The following is a 25887-nucleotide window of genomic DNA, read 5'->3' as shown; positions in this document are numbered from 1 at the left end:
CCCAATGACAGTTGGATTTTGAAAATTTTGGGCTGTTAGGGAAACATGGACTGGTGATAAAGCATCAGGGGAGACACCTTTTTCCCATATTAACTCTTACAGGAGTGAATTTCCCTTCCTAGGGGTAGATTTCCTCTCACTTCCTGTTGTCTCCCTCCGTTTGTAAGTAGGAGTCGTTTGTAAGTCGGATGTTTGTAAGTAGGGGACCGCCTGTAGTTATGTAACACTCCTCAATAAAACAACCATACTCCCCCTCAATATTACAGATATATATCCCCTCAATAATACAGCAAGAAACACCCCTTTATAATAAAACCATACCTCTTTCAAAATTACAAACATAACCCTTCTCATATACATATCCTCAATAATACATCTACCTCCCTAAACAATAACAACCTCTCAATAAAACAAGAGTACACCCTCCTCATAAATAAATAAATAAAAATGTGTGTGTGTATATATATATATATATATACATATATACATATATATATATATATATATATATATATATATATATATATATATTTCCTCCAGAACATGCTGCCCAACCCCCCCCCATCCAGACTGCCCCCGTGTACACATTGTCCCTTCTACTGTACAAATTGCAACTCCCCCTCACATGCTGCCCCTGTACCCCCACCCATATACATTGTCCCCCTTCCTCCTGCACACTTTGCACACTGTCACCGATAATCTGAGACACCTAGTAGCTGGCACATTGCATTGATTACAACACCTTGCTCAATAATACAACCATACACCCCTCTCAATAATACCAATATACTGTATATTCTCTCAATAATATAGGTAACACCTCCCTTAAATAATACAACTATACCCCCACTCCACTCAATAATATAGCCATGCAGTCCTACAACAATTCAACCATATACACCATCTTTAATAATACAGCTAGAAGACCAATTAATACAATGCAATAAATGGGGTAGGGTAGCCGAGGCCAGGCCAAGGCTGAACACTAGAAAAGAGAAGCTCATCTTTTTTTCCATTTGCATCAGGGTACTAAAATGCAGTGGGAGGTGGTCTGGCACTGGATGAGAATTTATATGGCATAACAAATAGAATATGGTATGCGGCCATGTCTGTGTCTCCTCTCCCGCCTCTACAATGTCATCCTATCAGCAGAGCAGGGGACGGTAGGAGCTAGACATCTGCACAGAGATCTGAAGTCTTTTCATATCAACAAGCAGGTAATCACCTGCTTGTTAATATGATAAGTTGAGCAGCTCCCGCCCTCTGTCCAGATCTGCAGCTCCTGGAGAGGACGCACAGGCTGAATCCTGCCTCTGCCCTGCTGAAGATAGGACTGTGCAGAGGAGGCAGAGAGTAAAAGAGGGCCACCGTGATTAGAGAGAAAAGCGATAGCGATTTGGGGGGGGGGGGGGTGCTGTGATTGCCAGAGGCCCTGTAATGTAAAAGAGCACTAAGATATAAAGGGAACTGCATGGTAAAGGGGCACTGTAATAATTAAAGTTTACAGTACACTAGAGTCCCCTTTACATCACAGTGCCCCTGTACAATGCAGTCCACTTTATATCATATTGCCCCTTTACAGTGCAGTCCCATTTTCATTACAGTGCAGCCCAGGGCCGTCTTTAATATTGATTGGACCCTGGGCAAAACATTTCTTGGGCACCCCCCCCCCCCCTCCATGCAGTTTCGCTCTCCACCTGCTCACTGACTGGTTGCTAGAGGTTACAGCACACATTATGGCTCACTGATTAGTTGCTAGAGGTTACAGCACATGATTTCTGCTTACTGATTGGTTGCTAGAGGTTACAGCACATCATCTCCTCACTGACTACACACCATGGACTGGGGAGGTGAAGGGACTCATTATTAGACAGAAAACTCCTAGGGATCCTAGGACTCAGTGGCATTGCCTAGGGGGAGGGTGTAATCAATGGCAATGCTGATTTTTTTTTTTTTACCAACTACCAATATAAAGAGGAGTTTCAACACTGGCCACCAATGTAATAGGGGTTTACACTGACCACTAGTGTAATAGAAGCATTCACAGTAACCACCAGTATAAGGAGGGATTTACACTGACCACTAATGAAGGCGGGCATTCACACTGGCCACTAGTAGGAATGTAAGGATTGTACACCAAGCATTAATGTAATGAGACGATTTACACTGACCACCAATGTAACTGAGACATTTAGCCTGCATTCATATTTGTGTGTGTTGGGAATGCATGCAAAATCGCTTTCCTGACACCACAGAAACGTGCTGCCCTTTAGCAGATACACAGCAGTGCCATTAATTGTTTTTGTGTGATTTTGAAAGGGTTTGGGACTTTCTTCTGCATTTATAGCGCATAGAGAAGCCCACTGAAATGAATGGGCTGCCCTACACATGACCTACATCTTTATCCATTCTGTCAGTACACATTTGCATCCTAAAACCCATGCTAACCTCTACACCCCTACAACCACTCCAATCCCCCTGCCCTTTAACTCTGCCTGCCTCCTCTGCTCATCTTTGCACCCACCTTCCTTACCTCCATACATACCCTCCTTGCTCACCTGTGCACCCCAAACTGTAATTCCTTCTCTGCCTACCTCTGCACACCCCACATGACCCTCCATCTCACTAATTTGCTTACCTCTGCAGAACAGGCTGATGGTAGGCTTAATGACCACAGTTGTAGGAAGGATTTTCAAGCATGCCCCTTTATCTCCCCAGTGGGCAGCATTCAGTATAGGTGATGGTGGATATGACCCCAGGGAGGCATGATATACATATGAATACTGCCTCTATTTACATATGAATGCTGCTGGTCCGCCACTATTTACATATGAATGCCAGTATTTACATATAAGCACAGGGTCTGCAGGTGAGTCATCTGTACACAACAATAGGGCAGAGCTGGGCAGCAAGAGTAACAGAACTTCACACTGAGATATCAGGACTAAGCACAGGACTAAAACCTCAAGGGAGAAGGGAATTTAAACTGGGATAGTTGGCAAGTATGAGGCAGCTGCTTTGGGCCCCACAACAATGACAGGGCCCAGGGCAGCTTCCCCTTTTGCCCTGCCTTAAAGACGGCCCTGGTGCAGTCCCCTTTACATCATATAGCCCCTTTACAGTGCAGTCCCATTTACATTACAATGCAGTCCACTTTACAACATATTGCCCCTTTACAGTGCAGTTCCATTTACATTACAGTGCAGTCCCCTTTACATCATATTGCCCCTTTGCAGTGCAGTCCCATTTACAGTACAGTGCCCCTTTTCAAGTTTTATGAAGTCAGTCACGGACATTGGTGGACAAGACTGACAAAGGTCAGGTCACCAATGTCAAGCTACCTGGCTTTCTGGAACATTTCCAGACCTGGTCTAATTTAAAAACTGTAGCAAATTCCAGCAACCTTCTGTTTATCTAGAAGTTAAAATGGTTGTAAAGGCAGAAGGTTTTTTTTTTATCTTAATGCATCCTATGCATTAGGATAAAAAACCTTTGGTGTGTAGCAGCTCCCCTCAGCCCCACTAATAGTTACCTGAGTCCCATCTCAATCCAGCGATGTTGCACAAGAGGCTCGGCTGTCCAGGACTCTCCCTCATTGGCTGAGACAGCTGCTGTTAGTCAGTTACCCAATGAGGAGAGAGAAGGGGCAGGGCCAGGTCAAGGCTTTGCGTCTGAATGGACACACAGAACAGAAGCTCGGCTTGGGTGTCCCCATAGCAAGCTGCTTGCTGTGGGGGCACTCGTAGGAGGGAGGGGCCAGAAGTAACAGAGAGGGACCCGAAAAGAGGAGGATTGGAGCTGCTCTGTGCAAAACCACTACACAGAGCAGGTGATTATACATGTTTGTTATTTTTAAACAAAACAAAAAAAGAAAACAAGATTTTAGTATCACTTTAATTTCATATCTGGTGGTCTTCAAAATGTTAATATACCATACAGGCAAACTTCCGATTTATGATAGCATTTTTGTGGGTATGGAATCAGAGGATGAGACAATACAATTATTGTAAACATGAAAGTATATGGAGCTGATTTCTCCCTCTAAAATGCTAGTTGCCTAGATGTCATCATGACTACAGGTTTTTGGTAGCTTTGACTTAAGGCGGAACTACACTGTATCTAAGCACCACAAACCCAAAACACTATCAAATTAATTTTTAATATTCAAAGCAAACTCGCCCATCCACTGATGTCTCCATGCTTTATTTTATTGACAAATTACTATGATAAAACATCCCCCTAGCATTTGTGGCTGTGGCCATCTTCAGTAAGGGCAGATGATTCATGTAGCATTTACTTCCTGGAATCCATCTGCCCTTAGCTCAGGCATGCAGACAGGAGGGTGTGCTTAGCTGAGAAAACTCCTCCCCCCTGAAGACTCCTGGGATGTATGACATAATTTGTCTAGGCCTGGACACCAGGAGGTAACTGAAGAAATGTAAAAAAAAGGTTTAAAACAAGGAAATATGATATACCTTCCTATCTATTTACTAATGCTAGCAGCATAAGGATTAAAAATAGATTATGTTGATTGAAAGAGTGAAGTTGCGCTTTAATACGGATTTTCCAATCTACTAGCCTATTCTGTGTCTCAAAGGATTTTAGCAAGAGACAATCAGGCAGCTACTATTTTCAGGTCAGCATTGGCAGCCTCCATGTTTCTCTCTGTACAGTTTTTCCCCTAATCACAAAAACTGTGTGCAAGTTCTTTGCACGTTAACTACTTTTGCTGGTACATATCTGTGCTAGAAACCACACACAAAAAAAAAAAAAAAAATATCCAGGGCCTTAACTATAAACAATTTTAACAGCAACCAAATCAAAAACATATAGAATATTTTAACAGCAAAATACTCAATTAACATTTCAATGCAACTATATAATCCTTTACAAGAGACTCAGCTTTGACTTCAGACCCAGCTTTGACTTCAGAAAGCCCATTCTGAATTATGTATAAAGAAATCTTAAAATTCAGCATTATTTTAATTTCTTTTTAGATGTAGACTTTTAATTAGGGAATTAGAACTTTTCTAGCAGTCAAAAGAATGCAGGTATAATTAACCACTTGCCGACCGCCGCAGGAAGATATATGTTGACAGAATGGTACAGGCAGGCATATGGGTGTACCTGTACGTGTCCCCCCCCCCATGTCTGCGGCGGACGGCTTCGTTCAAGGAATGATCCGTGCTGAGGGGGAGGCCACTGATTCATGGCCACCCCCTCGCGATCGCTCCTGACGAATGGGAAGCTTACTCTGCCTGTGAACTGTAAACACAGGTCAAAGGGAAGTGATGTCATCTCTCCTCGCGATTCCTTTTTAGTTCGGGAGCCATGGAGAGAGTACGAGAAAAGTGAGTTGCACCAACAGCACATTAACACCAGCGCACAATCACCCCTCGATCACCCCCTGCACCCCAGTCACAGTGTCACCGATTGCAGTGTTAATTTTTTTACTGATCACTGCATTTGGTGTCATTTGTGACTGTAAAAAATGTTAGGGCAGTTAGTGGTAGGCCCGTTTAGGTCTAGGGTACCACCCTAAACCCCCTAATAAAGGTTTAACCCCTTGATCGCCCCCCCCAGTTAACCCTTTCACTCCCTTCGCCAGTCTCACTAAGCGATCTTTTTTATGATCGACGTATTAGTGTCATGGGTGACACTAGGTAGCCAGTTAGTTATTTAGGTTCACCGTCAGCTTTTTATAGCGTCAGGTACCCCCATACACTACCTAATAAAGGTTTTAACCCCCTGATTGCCCCCTAGTTAACCCTTTCACCCTCTGTCACCAGTGATCACCGTAAAAGTGTCACGGGTGACGCTAGGTAGCCAGTTAGTTATTCAGGTTCACCGTCAGCTTTTTATAGCATCAGGCACCCTCATATAATACCTAATAAAGGTTTTAACCCCTGATTGTCCCCTAGTTAACCCTTTCACCCCCTGTCACCAGTGATCACGGTATAAGTGTTACGGGTGACGCTGATTAGTTAGTTTGTTTTCTATAGTGTCAGGGCACCCACCGTTTATTACCCAATAAAGGTTTAACCCCCTGATCGCCCGGCGGGTGATATCAGTTAGGTTTTAGGGTCAGTCAGAGTCGCCCCAGGCAGCGTCAGATTAGTGCCAGTAGCGCTAACACCCATGCACGCAGCATACACCTTCCTTAGTGGTATAGTTATCTGAACGGATCAATATCTCATCCGATCAGATCTATACTAGCGTCCCCAGCAGTTTAGGGTTCCCAAAAACGCAGTGTTAGTGGGATCAGCCCAGATACCTGCTAGCACCTGCGTTTTGCCCCTCCGCCCAGCCAAGCCCAGCCCACCCAAGTGCAGTATCAATCGATCACTGTCACTTAGAAAACACTAAACACATAGCTGCAGCGTTTGCAGAGTCAGACCTGATCCCTGTGATCGCTAACAGTTTTTTTGGTAGCGTTTGATACAGTTGCAGACAGCCTAGGAGCTTTTTTCCTGTGAGTCTCACTAGTATACCAGTCAATTTAGAGCCCAAAATGGCAAATCGAAGGTACACTAGTAAAGAGACCTACACGTTTCTGAGCATGACAGATAGTGAAGAGGAAGTCACTCATCTGTCAGATTCAGGTTCAGAATACGATCCTGTAGACCACAGCGGCTCCATGACAGATAGCTCTGATGACCAGACCTCGATCTTCTTCTGCTGTTGTTGATGTGCAAGAACCGCAGGGGTCTCGTATGTAGCAGAGAAGATCTAGTGCCACTCATCCTTCTGGTGAACTGGCAAGCACCAGCAGCCTAGTACACCCTGGTCGTACATCCAGCACTGCAGTATCACGTGGTGATGTGGCGAGTCCCATAAGTGCAGTTCAAGCTGGCGAGGTGGCAAGCACAAGTAGTGTCCCGCTGCCACCAAGAAGACAAAGACAGACTCGTCATACCCATACAAATTTAAGACCTTTCTGGGCCTATCCCTCGACATGGGCATAGTTAAAATGAGTATGTTGCGGTCATACTGGTCCACTGACCCAATTTACCATATGCCCCTGTTTTCTGCCTCCATGGCCAGGGCACGATACGAGCAGATCTTGCAGTTCATGCACTTCAACGACAATGAACTCTGTCGTCCTCGTGGAGACCCTGGATGAGATCGGCTCTACAAAATTCGGCCTCTCGTAAACCACTTCAAGGAACAGTTTAAAATGAAAATAAGAAAGTTTAAAAAAAATAAGAAAGTTTAAAAAAAAAAAAAAAAAAAAAGCACCCCTGTCCCCCCCCCCGCTCTCGCGCGCAAGCCTCGGTCTGGCGTCATATGTAAACAGCAATTGTACCATGCATGTGAGGTATCACCGCGAAGGTCAGTTCGAGGGCAGAAATTTTAGCAGTAGACCTCCTCTGTAAATCTAAAGTGGTAACCTGTAAAGGCTTTTAAAGGCTTTTAAACCATGTCGTGTTTGGTATCCATGTACTCAGCCTAAGATCATCTTTTTTATGTCATCAAACATCTTGGCATTTTATGGCCTTCAAAACTGTGATAGGTAGTGAGGAGTGAAATCAAAAATCTACGCCTTTAGAAATCCTGAAGGCGGTGCTTGGTTTTCGGGGCCCCGTACACGGCTAGGTTCCCAAAAAGTCCCACACATGTCGTATCCCTGTACTCAGGAGAAGCAGCAAAATTTATTTTGGGGTGCAATTCCACATATAACCATGGCATGTGTGAGCAATATATCATTTAGTGACAACTTTTTTGTAAACTTTTCTTTTTTGTCATTCAATCACTTGGGACAAAAAAAAAATTAAATATTCAATGGGCTCAACATGCCTCTCAGCAATTTCCTTGGGGTGTCTACTTTCCAAAATGGGGTCATTTGTGGGGGGGGGGGTTGTACTGCCCTGCCATTATAGCACCTCAAGAAATGAGATAGGCAGTCATAAATTAAAAGCTGTTTAAATTCCTAGAAAATGTACCCTAGTTTTTAGACGCTATAACTTTTGCGCAAACCAATAAACATACGCTTATTGACATTTTTTTTTACCAAAGACATGTGGCTGAATACATTTTGGCCTAAATGTATGACTAAAATTGAGTTTATTGGATTTTTCTTATAACAAAATCATTTCTATAGTTCTTGACTGTCGAAGTGCTCTAAAGTGTAGAAAATATCTTTTTTTTTTTTCAAAATTTTTGGTCTTTTTCTGTTTATATTGAAAAAAATGAAACTAGCAGAGGCAATCAAATTCCATCAAAAGAAAGCTCTATTTGTGGGAAAAAAAGGACGCAAATTTTGTTTGGGTACAACATTGCATGACCGCGCAACTACCAGTTAAAGCAGCGCTGGTCTTTAGGCAGCCAAATGGTCCGGGGCTTAAGTGGTTAAAATACTTAACACTCCCTAGGACAACCTAAGTGTTCTAAGGGTAATGCTTTACATTTATGCAAATTAAAGATTAACAATGAAAAGGATGAAATGCAGTCTGTCCATCAAAAGTCCAAAACACATTTAAGAGAAAATAATGCCTGCCTACTGCAAATAAAGTAACCATTTCCAATAAAATATGAATATACAGTAGTAGCAGACTAATGCAAAATGTCAAAATAAAGCAATGACTGCTAACATTTGCATTTGCAATTTATGAAAACTGCAGCAAATGTATTTGGAGCATACAGTGTATCAATAAATCACATTTAATGTTTCCACCATCAATTTTAATTGGTAGAAAATATCAGCCATGTTTTCCTTTTACTCGAGCATTTGTATACAGTCGCTGTACTTTATACAGTATATGTCATAATTCCAAATATTTTGCGCAAATATATTAAAACCTAAGATGACTTGTCTCATCAAGGCCACAGATTATGTTCTAATCAAGACGGAATTAAATGGGCCCCTATTGTGGTTGATAACTAGCAGTTGGTATATACAGCACATTAGCAGGAGGACTGTATATTGTCCTCCTGCTAATGTGATTTTTTTTTATTTTAGGACACTGAGTAGGTCCATTTGTGATTCATGAATTGTTTGTAATAAACTTTGCTTAAGTTTGTATATATTGTAATGTGTGTTCCCTTTTTTTTTTTTTTTTTTTTACCAGTAAAGTATGACTAACTTTTTCTAGTTAACTATAAGAAAGCAAAATTTGAATTTCCCCATGGCATTCAACCAGGTGTTAGCAATTATCTATTGCAAAAATGACACCTCAAATTTGTTTGCTATGAACTACGCCTCCTCCCTTTAGGAATTAGAAATTAGGCAAATTTTATACACATCCTAAAAGACTGTCTAAAAATGTGAAGTCTAAAGAAGGCTACAGCATGGTCATCCAATTTCATGGACGCCCTCCCATCGGGCGTGCATTGTGACTGTTGTGTCCTTTGGGCACAGCTGATCATAGTAAAAGGCCAATCATAGCAGCCATTTAGCGTGTTATCAGGTGTGTCTAATCACAGCTGATCACATGTAAACAGGCTTGATGGTAATTGGCAGTCCTTTTCTCACATGTTGTGTCTGTGTTAGGCAAGGAGTGCCGATAACCGGCAAGGCTGTCAGTACATTGTTTACACTGATAAACAGGGCAATGATCATTAGTGCCCTGATTATCTGTGCAACCCTATCAGTGCCAATCAGTACAGCTTATCAGTGCCCATTGGTGCTTCCTCATCAGTGCCCAACAGTGCAGCCTCATCAGTGCAGCCCATCAGTGCAGCCTCATCACTGCACGCCAGAAAAGAAGAAAAATTACTTATTTGCTAAATTTTATAACAGAATCTTAGAAAAACATTTTTTTTTCACGCAAAATTTTATTTTTTTTCGTTCATTTACCAAAGAATAAAAAACCCAGTGGTGATAAAATGCCACCAAAAAAAGATCTATCTATGTAAACAAAAAAATTATAAAAATTTCACATGGGTACAGTGTTGCATAACCGCGCAATTGCCATTCAAAGTGTGACAGCGCTGAAAGATGAAAATTGGCCTGGACAGGAAGGGGGTGAAAGTGCCCAGGATTGAAGTGGTTAAAGTAGGTTTTACAGGTGCTAGAATATCTGTCTCTCATGTCACAGCTCTCTAAAGTATCTCTAAGCTTTCTGAAAAAAATATTCTTAGTCTGTGTTTAGTCTGTCTGGATATAGTGATATAATTGACCCTTTCCTGAATCTCTTAGCTTACTTTATTGGCTATAAATGTCAGCCAATAAAAAATAATAATTTTTACACAAGTTTTTACAGCTGCTAATTGGAGACTGTTGAAGAGCAGTGCCACGAAAAAGAAAAAAAAAAAAGCAGCGCACAGATACTGTTAGAAGGGCTAGCAAGAGGAATGGCAGTGTTAAAGTGCATGTATAGCCAACACTTTTTATTAAATGATTTAATAATTTTGGTTAAAGGTAGAATAGGGAACGAATAGAACCCCTTTCATATTTTTTTGCTGTCTGTGTGGTGAAGTGATGGGAAATCCAACATTTTGGTGTTGTCACTCCACTGATTGGAGAGCTCTGCCTGTGACTCAGCAGAGGGTGTTATGGAATTCTGCAAAGAGATCACTACTTCTCCACAAAAAGCAACTATTTTTCCCTACAGCAATCTGGCATGGGACAGGTTTCTCAGTCCCAGGCTGAATTTTAGAGAAAAATTTTACAATTTTGCAAACCTTTTTTAACAGGTATAACTTTGCATACCTTTAATCTTGTTGCACCTGGAATGTACTTAAATACATTTTAAAACAAAATATATTGATTGGCATAGTATTCATCTTTTAGTTTTCCCACGATGAAGCACTTAGTTTTGTCCAACAATGTAATCAAGCTGACATTATGAATGTCTCTGCATTACAGTAAGACATATTGGTATCATTCTCTGCTCATTCTAAGCAGCCCTTACCTGAAGGTTTGATGGTTCTGGACATCTATAGCATTTCGAGCAAGCAATATATAAATATCTGTTTACGTATAAGGAAAAAAAATGTTTTCAGTTCGCTTCTTGCGCTCAGCAAGACAAAATAGGTGTCACCCAAGCCAGAAAGCAAATTAAAGAATAAAATATATATACTAAGCTAATATCATTCCGGGACTTGATAAACAGTGGTCAGCATCATATGTGAAATTTGTAGGTTTCATTTCAACCCTGTCAAGGAAAATTTGTACCAGATGAATCAAGTAAAAGCTAAAATATCTTCAATGGCACCAACCTTATTTGTTCTCCTGCTCCAGCTTTGGCTGAACTCTTGACCCTTTTGGTAATCAGTGCTGTGCTTTGATAGAAAATTATCCTTTAAAGCTGAAATCAAGGCACCGGAATAAAGACATACCATAGTTTAGTAAAGAGACCCTTGGTACCACACGTAAAACCTTTGGAGAATAGGGAGAAAGGAATGGGGGCATTAAGATCTATGCAGTCCTGTAGTCTGACCTCTGGAAAAAGCTAAGGCTATTAAATTATAGCTCATTGACTATAGCCACTTACTGCCCTCTAGAGTTAGACCGGTGGGGGTAAAAGGCAGATGAGTACCTAAGGCAAGGCTTTGAAACTGTTTCTTGGGAAATGTTAATGTGTTCACTGTTTTTTGTGATGACTGAACATAAATGCTGTAAAACCTTGGTAAATCACACCTCGAAGCCCAATGCCAGTTAACAGAAGTTCAGAAGTTTCTCCAAAGGGTTTGGTTTTATTTCCCATTCATGTTGATGAATTGAAAATCGGGCTGCTTTCATTAAACCAGAAATAATAGACATTTAATTATTGTGGACATGGGTAGATTTATGTACCTGCATGATTATACAGTATATCTATGACCAGGGCTTTTTTTTCTCAAAGAATAGGTGCAGGAACTCCCCCTTCTAAATCATCCTTCGTCTCTGCCCCTACCCACCTCTGAGCACTGTCTCTTGGCTCCACCCACTACCCACCTCCCAGTACCAACTCTGTTAGAGAATACAGAACCAAGTATCATTTTGTGCTACTAAGTAATATGTATAGAATTTGATAGAAGCAACCTTGGCAACATAAAAGACTCCCCCAGCAACAACTGACCCTACTACAGCAAAAATAGGTCCCTCACACAACAACAACCCTCCCCCCAGCAACAATGGACCTCCCCTCAACAAAATACCACCCCAGCAATAATAGACCCCCAGCAGCAACAGCAGATCTCCCATCAGCCAGCAGCATTAAGACCCTTCAGCAGCCAGCAACAATAGACCTCTCTCTCAACAGTAGATCCCTTCCATCAACAATTGACGCCCCCCCCCGCCAGCAACATAAGATTACCCCCCAGCCCGCAACAATAGACCCCCACAAGAAAATAGATCCCCTCCAGAGATAATAGATCCCCCAGCATCCAGCGTCTGTGACCACCTGGACTACCAAACACAGCATGAAGTATTGGTTAATGTAATTATAGGCCAAGGCCCTCTTATTGCCCCTCTGTTTTTCTTGTCTCTAGTGGGTAAACTGAACAATATGCACCTAATGAGCACTTTTAACCGGTTAAATACTATACCACTTTCAACTGTCCTACCCCTCCACCATCATCATAAACGGATTTATTTATTTTTTACAAGTACTTATATGGCGCCGTCAATTTACATACAGATATATATATTGTACATTCACATTAGTCCCTGCCCTCAGGGAGTTTACAGTCTAAGGTCCCTAACTCACATTCATACATACACATACTAGGGCCTATTTAGACAGAAGTCAATTAACCTACCAACATGTCTTTAGCTCCCAACTAAAGCCGGCCATAGACGGTTTGATTCTTGGCCAGCTCAGCAGGGACCAGCCGAGATTCGGACCATGTATGGACAGGATCGATCGATCAACTTGGGTACAACCAGCCTGTCGTATTCTACATGCAATTGTTGCTAGCGGCTATTATTAGCAGTACTCGCTGTGTTTTCTTAGTGGAGATGGCTCCTCCAGCCAGGAGAACACAACAGCTCCTGGGGTTGCAGGAAAGAAAAACACTCTATCTATGGCCAGCTTAAGACTAAACTGAATGCCTCCACTACCCAGCACAGAAAACTATGACAAAAATGGAAAAGCTACATGGATGTTAATGTGATTATCTTTTGCTTCCATTCTTGTCCACTGATTTTGCCTCTAAATATTTGTCAACTCTTCGTAAGATCCACAGTGTTGACAAATGGGCTCCATTATTGTCAAACCTCTCCCTGATCTGTCGTTTCTGCATCCAGTACCTTTAGCAAGTATAAATGTGAAAACAACCAATGAATAACATGTATTAAATTTATTTTGAAATAAATAACACTCTGTTTAAACATAAGAATATTATATTCGCTAAACTGAAGAGCAGAAAACTATTATTTTTGTAATAAAAGTTTCTCCAGATTTTCCAATTAAAAATGAGTACCCACTCATGACGCTGATCTGTTCTCAGTATTTTGTATTTTGGTTGCATTTTCATTGCATCAATGGATGTAATTGGGTCATGAAAAAATCCCATTATTACTGACATTACAGATTCTATTCTTAGACATTAACATAACTGGAGATGAGTTAAACAAAATGTGTGAGAACAACAATGCGATAAAGGGCAGATACAGCATTTTGTACAGTATTTTCTCTGTATACTCTTTGATGACATTATATGTTATAGTATTTAAAGAGACACTATCAACAATTTTTGCTTTCTTGTCACTGAACATCAGGTTATTCGACACAATGGTCAATTACAAATGCTCCCTCCTTTGTGCAATTTTACCTTTCAGATGTAGAGATGCTACCGCTATTTCGTTATGTCGAACATTTCTAGGTGTGTTGAAGGCTTCCAAAGTCTGCGCATCTACAGCAGCTACCTTCTTCATGAGTGCATGAGCATCATGGGAAATGTAGTTCCAAAATATCTAGGGTGCCAAGGTTCGCTATCACTGGCCTAGGCTATAAGGAGATTGCCAAGACCCTGAAACTGAGCTGCAGCACAGCGGCCAAGACCATATTGCGGTTTAAGAGGACAGGTTCCAATCAGAACAGGCCTCGCCATGGTCGACCAAAGAAGTTGAGTGCATGTGCTCAGCGTCATATCCAGAGATTGTTTTCGGGAAAAAAGATGTATGAGTGCCGCCAGCATTGCTGCAGAGGTTGAAGGGGTTCGGGGGCCAGCCTGTCAGTGCTCAGACCATATGCCGCACACTGCATCAAATTGGTCTGCATGGTTGTCGTTACAGAAGCTAGGCCTCTTCTAAAGATGATGCACAAGAAAGCCCACAAACAGTTTGCTGAAGACAAGCAGACTAAGGACATGGATTACTGGAACCAAGATAAACTTATTTGGTTCAGATGGTGTCAAGAATGTGTGGCAGCAACCAGGTGAGGAGTACAAAGACAAGTGTGTCTTGCCTACAGTCAAGGATGGTGGTGGGAGAGTCATGGTCTGGGGCAGCATGAGTGCTGCCGGCACTGGGGAGCTACAGTTCATTGAAGGACCCATGAATGCCAACATGTACTGTGCCATACTGAAGCAGAGCATGATCCCCTCCCTTCAGAGACTGGGCCGCAGGGCAGTATTCCAACATAACGACCCCAAACACACCTCCAAGTTGACCACTTCCTTGCTAAAGAAGCTGAGGGTAAAGATGAAGGACTGGCCAAGCATGTCTCCAGGCCTAAACCCTACTGAACATCTGTGGGGCATCCTCAAATGTAAGGTGGAGTAGTGCAAGGTCTCTAACATCCACCAGCTCCATGATATCGTTCTGGAGGAGTGGAAGAGGACTCCGGTGACAACCCGTGAAGCTCTGGTGAACTCCATTCCCAAGAGGGTTAAGGCAGTGCTGCAAAATAATGGTGGCCACTCAAAAAACATGTACAGAACCAGTATATAAAGTCTGAATGTTGTATCACCCGATATTTGGATATACAGTGCAGACTGGTACACATAACCAAACCATTTTATGAGCGGTGTGAGGCAGGCAATTCCACTTAAAGTGTTTCTCAAAAATGTTTTCTGCTGGTCCCTCTACAGTATTCAAGGGCAGGGTCTCTGCTGTCTCTTCTTCTCTGCTGATTATTCTGTGCTGAGTGTACAGCAATCAACATGTCAAATCTCACCTTATACCTGGATCTCATGTCCCAGCCATGCCGATCGGTGTACATCCTCGCCAAGGCAAACAATATTCCCTTTAACAACCATGATGTGCTACTCTTTAAAGGAGAACATTTAAGTGAAGAATTTGGCAAAGTGAATCCACTTCGAAAGGTGCCGGCCCTAAAAGATGGAGACTTCACAATGGCTGAGAGTACTGCAATTCTGTATCTGGCCAACAAGTATAAGATCCCTGATCACTGGTATCCAGCCGATGTACAAAAACGTGCCCGTGTTGATGAATATCTTGCTTGGCAGCATACCAATACCCGTCCACATGGCTCCAAATTATTCTGGGTGAAGGTAATGACACCCTTTCTCCTTGGCCATGAAGCTGAACCTGAGAAGTTGGAGCCTGTGGTGACTGAATTTAACACCACATTGACTACTATAGAACAAAACTTCCTGGGAGGCAAACCTTTTATAGCTGGTGATGAGATCTCTATAGCCGATCTAGTGGCTATTGTGGAGATCATGCAGCCTGTTGCTGGTGGAATTGATGCTTTTGAAAACAGACCAAAGTTGGCGGATTGGAAGAAAAGAGTGGAAGATGCAATTGGAGCTGAGCTGTTTAAAGAAGCGCATGAGAAAGTTTTCAGAGTAAAAGAGATGCAAAATATGCCCATCTCTCCAGAACTTAAGGAGCGACTTAGAGCCAGATTGCAACAGTTCACCCGTTGATGAAACTTGAAGAGGATATGAAAGTTCAAATTCTTTAATATTAAGAGCCATTTTTTTGCATTATGTAATTCTGCTAGTTCTACTACTCTGTATTCGAGTTTTCAACTTATTAAAAAAAAATTCAAAAATGAAAAAAAAAAAAAATGTATTCTGCTCTTTCATAAGACCAGACAGTATGTATGGGTAAAAACTTGGGGTGAAAGAATTCTCTGCCGTCACCACCCAAAGAGTCACATTGGGAGTAGAGAGCAAGATACCTGGCCTCACGTGTATTTGGGGCTATCCGAAAAGCAGCATCAGAAGCACAAACCTGCAGTGTGTCACACAGAGATGTTAGTGCTAAATAGAACACATGGTAACAGATTTTATGTTGGTGCTTAAGAGAGCCTGAAATAAATCTGGCATAATAAATAAATAATAAATATTGGCAGTGAGTGTTACTTTAACCTCCCCCATATAGTGATCAGTGACAATGCAAAAGCCCCCCCCATCATTAGTGGTCTGCAACACTTGGAATGAAACCAGTACTATATTTATTTTGGTGGCTGCTTTGATCGGTCATTACAGCAATCACATGGCTTCAGTCCCTTCAAATCTGGTGCCATTAGCTGATGCTTTCCCTTTTGGACAGACTCAGCAGCTTTGTGTGCGCACACCAACATAAATGCAAGTTCCTAGTAAGGGCGCTATCCGGCTGTGTAGTGGCAACAGCCAGAAGAAAGTTGTTATTAAAGTAGATGGAAAGTCAACCTATATACAACATCCAAAGACACCTACAGCTTTGTTTAGAAAAACTTTGATCCTGATGCTGAATAAGCTCACAAAAAATACTTTTTCCCCCATGTTTATTTATGGCCACATGGCCACTAACCCTCCATCTGGCTCCTCTTCTTAGTGAGCAGAGAGTGGAGACTTCCAATAGCACCTTCTAGATGGCCTTCAAGATTGAACAGAGCTAAAGCTCAGTCTGATGATTCAAGGGCAAGAGCAATGGAGGAAGCATCTAAAGGCAAACACTTTTGCATAGATAATCAGGTACAGCAGCTTCTGGGTCCCAACAAAACTGTAGGAGAAGCCATGTGTATTGTGACTATAAAGTGTTGTTGTTCCAAAAGTGAAACTAGATCAAGAAGCCTGTAAATCAGGGGTCTCAAACTGGCGGCCCTCCAGCTGTTGCGAAACTACAAGTCCCATGAGGCATTGCAAGGCTGACAGTTACAAGCAGGACTCCCACAGGCAGAGGCATGATAGGACTTGTAGTTTCGCAACAGCTTGAGGGCCGCCGGTTTGAGACCCCTGCTGTAAATGGTAGGATCACCATGCAATTTAGTGTTTTTCCATAAGAATAATTAAAGAGAGCACATTTTTCATTATGCAAGGATTATGGTAACCTTGCTAAATAGATTTTCTTTTTTTTTTACATTTTCCAGGAGAAGCAAATAATTTAGAATGAATTGAATCAACAAGTGATTATATTTCCCTCTTCAATAAAGGCTTTCATTTTTGCCAACTAATGAGGGTGATAAATGTGAAATTTACAAAGATCTGCGTCCCTCTTTATAACAAGAACATCTGTGAGTAGTGAGGTAGGATAAAATATTTCAGAAACAATGTTATTTTTACAAAAGAATCTCCCACATGTTGATATCTGGGAGGGATTACAGGGAGAGACATGGATATCTTTGAAATCATTAGACATTCCCCCACCTACTATACAGAGAAAGAAATCTAAATTTTTTCCCTCCTAAGTATTAAGTAATAATAAATACATCAAAGTGCAAAGAGTCCACTTCACAGTAGCACTGTGATATACTTGTGTTCAAAATAACGTAAATAATCCCTTTATAAATAAGTCCACCATAAATAGTGTAAGAGATAGTGATCATAGTGGGGGGTGGCTACATGGCGACCAGAAGTGACGTCGAAACCGGAAGTGCCGCAAACCCCCGTCTGAGGAGTCCAGAGGTGGTGAGACTGTTCAGTCTATCACTGTGCTGGGTGATGCCTAACGCCAATTCAAGTTGATTTCATTTATAAGCGCACAGTTGATTTTGAAATTGCGAATGGTTTTCCACTTTTTTTAAAAATAGATCTATTGTATTCTTTTCTCACATGTGAATGGCCAATTATGAGTCTGATGGAGAAACATGATGATGTTTAAAGATCTGACAGCTGGTATTTAATAACACAAGCGAGCTATGCCAATCATGAGAGTGGAAGGCATGGCGCTCTGGTGAGTGCCTTTCTGTAGGGGAGAGGGATCACTTGAGCATGAGAGGTAGTGTGTTGATTATTATTATTATTATATTATTATACAGAATTTATATAGCGCCAACAGTTTGCGCAGCGCTTAACAAAATTAAGGCAGACATTACAGTTACATTACAATTTGGTACAAGAGGAATCAGAGGGCCCTGCTCGCTAGAGCTTACAATCTAGGAATGAAGAATCGTTCATTTTTTGGGGATGATTGGATCACTATCTCTTACATTATTTATGGTGGACTTATTTATAAGGGATTATTTATGTTATTTTGAACACAAGTATGTAACAATTCACGCTACTGTGAAGTGGACGCGTTGAACTTTGATGTTTTGAATTTCTTGATTTATGATGGCGGCAGCAGTGAGATGTGATTATTAATTTTAATCACAATTTTTTGATAATTTTTTTTTTTTTTTTGTGGTGGTATTTTTTCATAGGATTTTACTATTTAGATTTTTCGCAGTTTGTATACTTTTAGAAAGGTTAATTCCTTGGATACCTCACAGCATGGGGATTCATTTGCATTATTAATAAATACATGAAGACTTTTAGAGTCAGTAACTAAGGAAATTAAAGAAATAGAGGATCTGAGAAATAAAACTTAAAGTGGATGTAAACCCTCACATATACCCAGTGAACAGCCTCAAATGATACATAGAGATTAACCACTTCAGCCCCGGAAGATTTTGCATGTTTCCTGACCAGAGCACTTTTTGCAATTCGGCACTGCATCGCTTTAACTGACAATTGCGCGGCTGTGCGACAGTAAACCCAAACAAAATTCACGTCCTTTTTTTCCCACAAATAGAGCTTTCTTTTGGTGGTATTTGATCACCTCTGCGGTTTTTATTTTTTGCGCTATAAACAAAAAGAGCAACAATTAAAAAAAAAAAAAAGCAATATTGTTTACTTTTTGCTATAATAAATATCCCCCAAAAATATATAAAGAAAACATAAAAAAACCACAAATTTTTTCTCAATTTAGGCCGATATGTATTCTTCTACATATTTTTGGTAAAAAAAACCGCAATAAGCGTATATTGATTGGTTTGCGCAAAAGTTATAGCGTCTACAAAATAGGGGATAGTTTTATGGCATTTATATTATTAATTTATTTTTTTATTAGTTATGGCGGCGATCTGCGATAAAAATGCACTAATTACTGTGTAAATGACACTAGCAGGGAAGGGGTTAAACACTAAGGGGCGATCAAGGGGTTAAGTCAGTCCTAGGGAGTGATTCTAACTGTTGGGGGAATGTGCTACCACTGACATGACAGCGATCACTGTTCCCGATGACAGGGAGCAGTAGATCCCTGTCATGTCACTAGACAGTACGGGGAAATGCCTTGTTTACATGTCGGCGGGCATCTCCCCGTTCTGAGGCTCCGTGACACGATCGCTGGAACACCGGCGAACATCGAGTCCGCGGGTCCCGCGGGCACGGTCACGCTGTGCATGGCGGGCGCCCGCTAGCCCCGCCAATTAAAGGGGACGAACAGGTATGCCCATTTGCCCACCGCTGCCATTGTGCGGACGTATATCGGTGTCCAGAGGTCGTTAAGTTGTTAAACAAATCCTCCTACATAAGTTTTACATATAAATCTGCTGTCTTCAGCTTTATATACTGTTTAGAAAGTGAAAAAAGAAAAGTGTGTGAGTGTGGCGCTGTCCCAAAGTTGCAGAAGAAATGTCTGCATATATACAGTTTTATCAAAAGTGTCACGTGTGTATTCCTTTAAGTGAAATATGTATGGCAGTTATTACCACTCCTGTGGGTTAAAGTGACTGGTGATTTAAACATGAGAAGCATAATGAGTGCAATAAATCGCATCCAAGGTGTCTAGTGCTATATTCCCTCAAAAGGAAAAAACAGTATTAACCACTGCTAAGAGCATGAAGCGGTCTATGTCTAAACACTAGAAAACACAAAGTTGCAATAAATACATCACACGTGACATGCAAAAAATTCTAAAGTGTCTAGTGCTAAATAAATAAATATTAAAATGTTGTTCTACAAACGTTGCAAATAACAAAGTGACAAGTGCCCTATGAAGAGGTCACTCTGAAAAGTGCTAAACACACGTGCCATGCAAATGGTTCTATGATAGTAAACAGTTCATATGGGTAAGTCCCCGGTGCACTATAAGTGAAAAAAGGCGTCCTTTGTGGGATTCCTCAAAGCATACAACAGGTGTTAATCCAGTGCTGGTGTCTCGCGTTGTGATTGTGCAGAGACTCACCAGCTGTATATCCCCTGCAGGGGTAACGAGTAGTCACAGTATGTGCCACTGTGCAGCAGTGCTTGGCAAGACCAGGACCAGGATGATATCATAAGGACATAAGAAGAAAGGATTCCATAGTGTGAAATCGTTTAAAACCACTATTTATTAGGTCAGATAAAAAGGGTACTCACATTGTAATGGAAAAAATGAGCGGTGTACAATGCTTACAAAGATGTTCCTAAGCGTCAGCTTTGCAGGGAGATGTCAGCAAGGCGTTCAGTCAAAGGCCACGCCCTACGTACGTTTCGTCACTCGGACTTCTACGGGAGCGTCACGCTCCCGTAGAAGTCCGAGTGACGAAACGTACGTAGGGCGTGGCCTTTGACTGAACGCCTTGCTGACATCTCCCTGCAAAGCTGACGCTTAGGAACATCTTTGTAAGCATTGTACACCGCTCATTTTTTCCATTACAATGTGAGTACCCTTTTTATCTGACCTAATAAATAGTGGTTTTAAACGGTTTCACACTATGGAATCCTTTCTTCTTATGTCCTTATGATATCATCCTGGTCCTGGTCTTGCCAAGCACTGCTGCACAGTGGCACATACTGTGACTACTCGTTACCCCTGCAGGGGATATACAGCTGGTGAGTCTCTGCACAATCACAACGCGAGACACCAGCACTGGATTAACACCTGTTGTATGCTTTGAGGAATCCCACAAAGGACGCCTTTTTTCACTTATAGTGCACCGGGGACTTACCCATATGAACTGTTTACTATCATAGAACCATTTGCATGGCACGTGTGTTTAGCACTTTTCAGAGTGACCTCTTCATAGGGCACTTGTCACTTTGTTATTTGCAACGTTTGTAGAACAACATTTTAATATTTATTTATTTAGCACTAGACACTTTAGAATTTTTTGCATGTCACGTGTGATGTATTTATTGCAACTTTGTGTTTTCTAGTGTTTAGACACAGACCGCTTCATGCTCTTAGCAGTGGTTAATACTGTTTTTTCCTTTTGAGGGAATATAGCACTAGACACCTTGGATGCGATTTATTGCACTCATTATGCTTCTCATGTTTAAATCACTAGTCACTTTATTCCACAGGAGTGGTAATAACTGCCATACATATTTCACTTAAAGGAATACACACGTGACACTTTTGATAAAACTGTATATATGCAGACATTTCTTCTGCAACTTTGGGACAGCGCCACACTCACACACTTTTCTTTTTTCACTTTTTCCGCTCATTCCACCCCCTGTGGAGTCAGCGTATGTGAGGGCAGCAGTCTATCAATTTAGGAATATACTTCCCACCTAGGCTTCTAATTACACCCATTAGCGCGGACTCCCTATTTCCTCTGTTTAGAAAGTGTACGTCCTGTTAGAATTTTCCCTTCCTTATTCACCTCTGGGTGTGGATTCTTGCCATACACTGTGAGACAGCTGATTGGAGGAAAGGCACACACCCCCTCTCCACATAGGCAGAGACTTGCAAAACTGTGCTGTGAATAGACCAGCTCTCTGCTAATCAATTTATAACACCCACTCTGACACAAAATTCAGCCTGGTTTTGTCACAGTTGACAGAGAACTTGACAGAAGTTATCATGCTGATAACAGAAGGACGGAGCAGGAGAAAACCATGGGACTTAGGGCTTTGACGAGAGATAAGAAAACACTGCAGATATATGTGCCCAGGTCAAATTTCATGAATCGGGTTTACATCCACTATAAACTCAAAGTGGTATTAAACTCAAAAGCAAACATTTATTATATTGCAGCTTACCAATTCTTAGATGTGATAGCTGCATCAGTTTTTTTTAAGCTTTTTTTTTCTTTTGTTTTCACCTGGTGATCCAGCCAGTAGGTCTGTTGTGTTTCAAAAGCGTAAGCTCTCCAGCATAATGCAGTAGGTTACATGGATGAGACAAACCCTTTAACACAGACTGACAATGTTGCTGTCCACTGTGCCTCCTGTTCTCATTTATCCAGAGTTGTGTCTCACTAATACAGGAGGCATTACTGGCCAGATCACCAGGTGAAAAAAGAGGGGGAAAAAAGCCAAAGAAAAGAAAACTGATGCAGCCATCACATCTAATAATTGGTAAGCTGCAATATATTACATTTTTGGTTTTGGGTTTAATACCGCTTTAAGCTGGCCATACACTTCAACAGAGACCAGGTGAATTTCAATCAGTGTGTGGCAGTCCCCACCCGATATATTGATAGTTTGATGAAGTGACATGTTGGAAAATTTTCCTTGATCAGTGGCTGCAGGAAATCACGTAGTTATTTGAAGAAGAAAAATTAAAGCCTTAAACAAAAATTGACTTGAAATGTTATGTCAACCCCCAAAAATAGGGGAGGAACAAACACTGGGCTTCCTATTGTACATGTGTTTGCACATTTTAATGGTAGATAATAGAACTGAAAATGTGTTAGTTGCCCTAATTTCACTACAAAGTATACCACTAATGTTCATGATATGTTGCTAGATTGTGAATTTTCTACTTTCAAATGTGAACAGAATCTGGACACTGTCATGTACATAACTACAAAGAAAAGACATCAGCCTTTTGGGATAGCGGTCGTCAAAAAATATTTACCATAAGGTATCCCATTAATTGCACAATATCAGAGAGAGCAATCACACCGCTCCAGGGCGGTCTCCTGTTCCACTTCCACTACCACACTAATGAAGGCCCCTCGAACCGCCTTTAGACCCCATTCACACCTGAGCGTTTTGTAGCTTGAAGCCTCAAACTACAAAACGCTGAAGGGGAAAAAATCAATAATTCTCTATGGAGATGGTTCACATCTCCACTCCAAAACGCTTGAAGCCAGAAGCTCCAAAACGCCAGAAGCTCAAACAAGTTCTAGAACTTTCTTTTAGTCAGATTACAGGCATTTTTCTGCTTTTTACATTGGTGACCTTTTGACCTGTACAGAAACGCGTCAAAATCGCGTGACTTTCTGCCTGAAAATGCTATGCTCAAGTGTGAATGGGGCCTTAGGGAAAGGGAGCATTGACTGCTGGAACATGGCATCACTGTGGGTGTGAACCTAAAAGGGAAGTTAAGTAGCTCCCTTAGGATCGCCGCTAAAAAAATAAATAAATATATTTTTTTTAAAAATGCCATAAATCTATCCCGTATTTTGTAGACGCTATAACTTTTGCGCAAACCAATCAATATATGCTTATTGCAATTTTTTTTACCAAAAATATGTAGAAGAATACGTATCGGCTGAAACTGAGGAAAAAATGTGTTTTTTAAAAAAAAAATTGGGATATTTATTATAGCAAAAAGTAAAAAATATTGTGTTTTTTTCAAAATTGTCGCTCTTCTTTTGTTTATAGCGCAAAAAATAAAAACCGCAGAGGCGATCAAATACCACCAAAAGAAAGCTCTATTTGGTGGTACAACGTCGCACGACCGCGCAATTGACGTTTAAAGTGCGACAGCACTGAAAACTAAAAATTGGCCTGGGAAGGAAGGGGGTGAAATTGCCCTGTATTGAACCGGTTAATGGACACCACCTTCCCCATCCTAGGATTCCCAGAGCACTGCCATCACATGTGAATGGACCTCAGACCTTGGACACGTGCCGCATCTCACTCCCTGGATTCTGTCAGACAGACTGAGTTCCCTGTGCCCTACAGGGCAGGAACTGATGTATCCTGTCAGCTCTCATCCCCTCCAGTATATCACTCAGCACCTCTCACTGCATGTGTGAGAGATCAGGTTTTCATACTGCAGGAGGCACCTATTAACACTTTGCATTCCTGCCTCAGCCTGCATGCCAGCCAGCTCTCCTCCTCAGTGATGTGATTTCAGTATTACAGCCTCCCCAAGTGACATGCCTCAGATTCTCTGACAGGGCTTCTGTGTCACTTGAGGCAGGAGGCTCCTTCTTAACCCCTCATGTCCCGGCACAACCTCTGACAAACAGGGTCAAATCCTGGACTCCAGACTCTCCTTGCAGCTCTTTCTACAAGCAATCATCAGTCCTCCTACTCTACCTCCTTTGGGTAAGTATAATTATGGGGTGGTCTGAGATAAGTCAAGTGTAGCTGTTTTAGGGCCACTGATGCATTTGTGCAGCGGTCCAATCAAATCTTATGTTTACTTTATTGGCTGTCACGCCAGCTGTGCTCCCACTCCATCCCCAGAGTCTGGTTCTCACCTGGGTGGCCCTCTAAAATCGATTTTCCCTGCCGATATCCACTTAGTACAGGGGATTGAATAAACACATTTTAAAAATGGCACTGTGAGTTCACTGATGTGCTAGTGCTTTTTGATACACAGACAGTTGACATATAGAATGATATTGATGTTAATACTGAGGATGAAAATCTAAGCAGCTTCCTTCTATTGTTGGGAACTGGCTGCAGGGTTTCTGTGCCTATGCAGTTATGCCTTAAAATGGCTGCCTGAAAATAACCTTATAAAGAGTTTTTACTGTCAAAATCTTATGCCGCGTACAAACGATTGGACATTCCGACATCAAAATCCATGGATTTTTTCCATTGGATGTTGGCTCAAACTTGTCTTGCATACACACGATCACACAAATCTTGTCAGAAATTCCGAATGTCAAGAACGCAGTGATGTACAACACGTACAACAAGCCGAGAAAAATTAAGTTCAATAGCTTTTCTGCTTGATTCCGAGCATGCATGGAACTTTGTGCGTCGGAATTGTGTACACACGATCGGAATTTACGACAATGGATTTTGTTGTTGGAAAATTTGAGAACCAGCTCTCAAATTTTGTGTGATGGAAATTCCGATGGAGCCTACATACGGTCGGAATTTCCGACAACAAGCTCCCATCAAACATTTCCCGTCGGAAAATCCGACCGAGTGTACGGGGCATAAGTCTATGGTATATGCATAATGACCTGCGTTGGTAGCTGCCAACTTTATTCACTCTAGCGCTGACTTTTACTCTGCATATGGTTATTACTCATGTGCCAGCACAGGCCAACTTCTTTTCAGTCACATGCACAGATCATCAGTGGTATACAAATAGGCAACTGGTGACTGTGTAATGAGAGCCACTGTGTACGCACGACTTTTCCCTTGGCGGTGGTGCCCACCCAGTAGTCGACTTTCTGAATGGGGAATACACCACCTACCAAACCAGGTTCCAAGTTCAACCCTCCTAAGACGAAGGATGCCAGTGAAAGTCTCAAGGATGTTGCACTGGCTAGACCAGTACCCTCTCAGTAGGGAGGCCTAGATCTTGCAGTCAGGATTTAATCGGGGGTTGTGGATCCCTTTCATCCACCCTAACACTCCTTCGGGTTTCCTTTCTTGGTGTGGTAACCAAGAAAAATAAAATAAAATAAATAAATAAAAAATATGTGTATATATGTATATGTGTGTGTGTGTATGTATGTGTATGTATGTATATATATATATATATACATATATATATATATATATATTCATTTCCCTGCAGGCTTGTCAGTTAATGGTGGTTCCTGGTGCTTCTACCCTCCTGGTGAAGGCTGACATTGAATCCGCCTTTCGCTTCCTTCCTGTACACTGCGACTGTTCCATCCCAACAACATGGAAGGTCCTGCCCATCTTCTGTCCTTTTGGGCATTGAGATTGACA

General features: G+C 41.6%; 1 protein-coding gene and 1 pseudogene across 9 annotated transcripts in view; one reads left to right on the top strand and one right to left on the bottom strand.

Moving 5' to 3' along the window:
- The window catches only part of RARB (retinoic acid receptor beta), a 1235115-nt gene that overhangs the window by 210187 nt on the left and 999041 nt on the right, over positions 1 to 25887 (bottom strand). The gene's annotated exons all lie outside the window — the stretch shown is intronic.
- LOC141145830 (glutathione S-transferase theta-1 pseudogene) lies at positions 14967 to 15783 on the top strand (annotated as a pseudogene).

Source organism: Aquarana catesbeiana, linkage group LG05 (genome assembly GCF_042186555.1).
Source record: "Aquarana catesbeiana isolate 2022-GZ linkage group LG05, ASM4218655v1, whole genome shotgun sequence".
NCBI classification, from domain to species: domain Eukaryota; kingdom Metazoa; phylum Chordata; class Amphibia; order Anura; family Ranidae; genus Aquarana; species Aquarana catesbeiana.
Note: the sequence above shows the minus strand (reverse complement) of the source record. Positions and strands in the feature narration are given on the sequence as shown.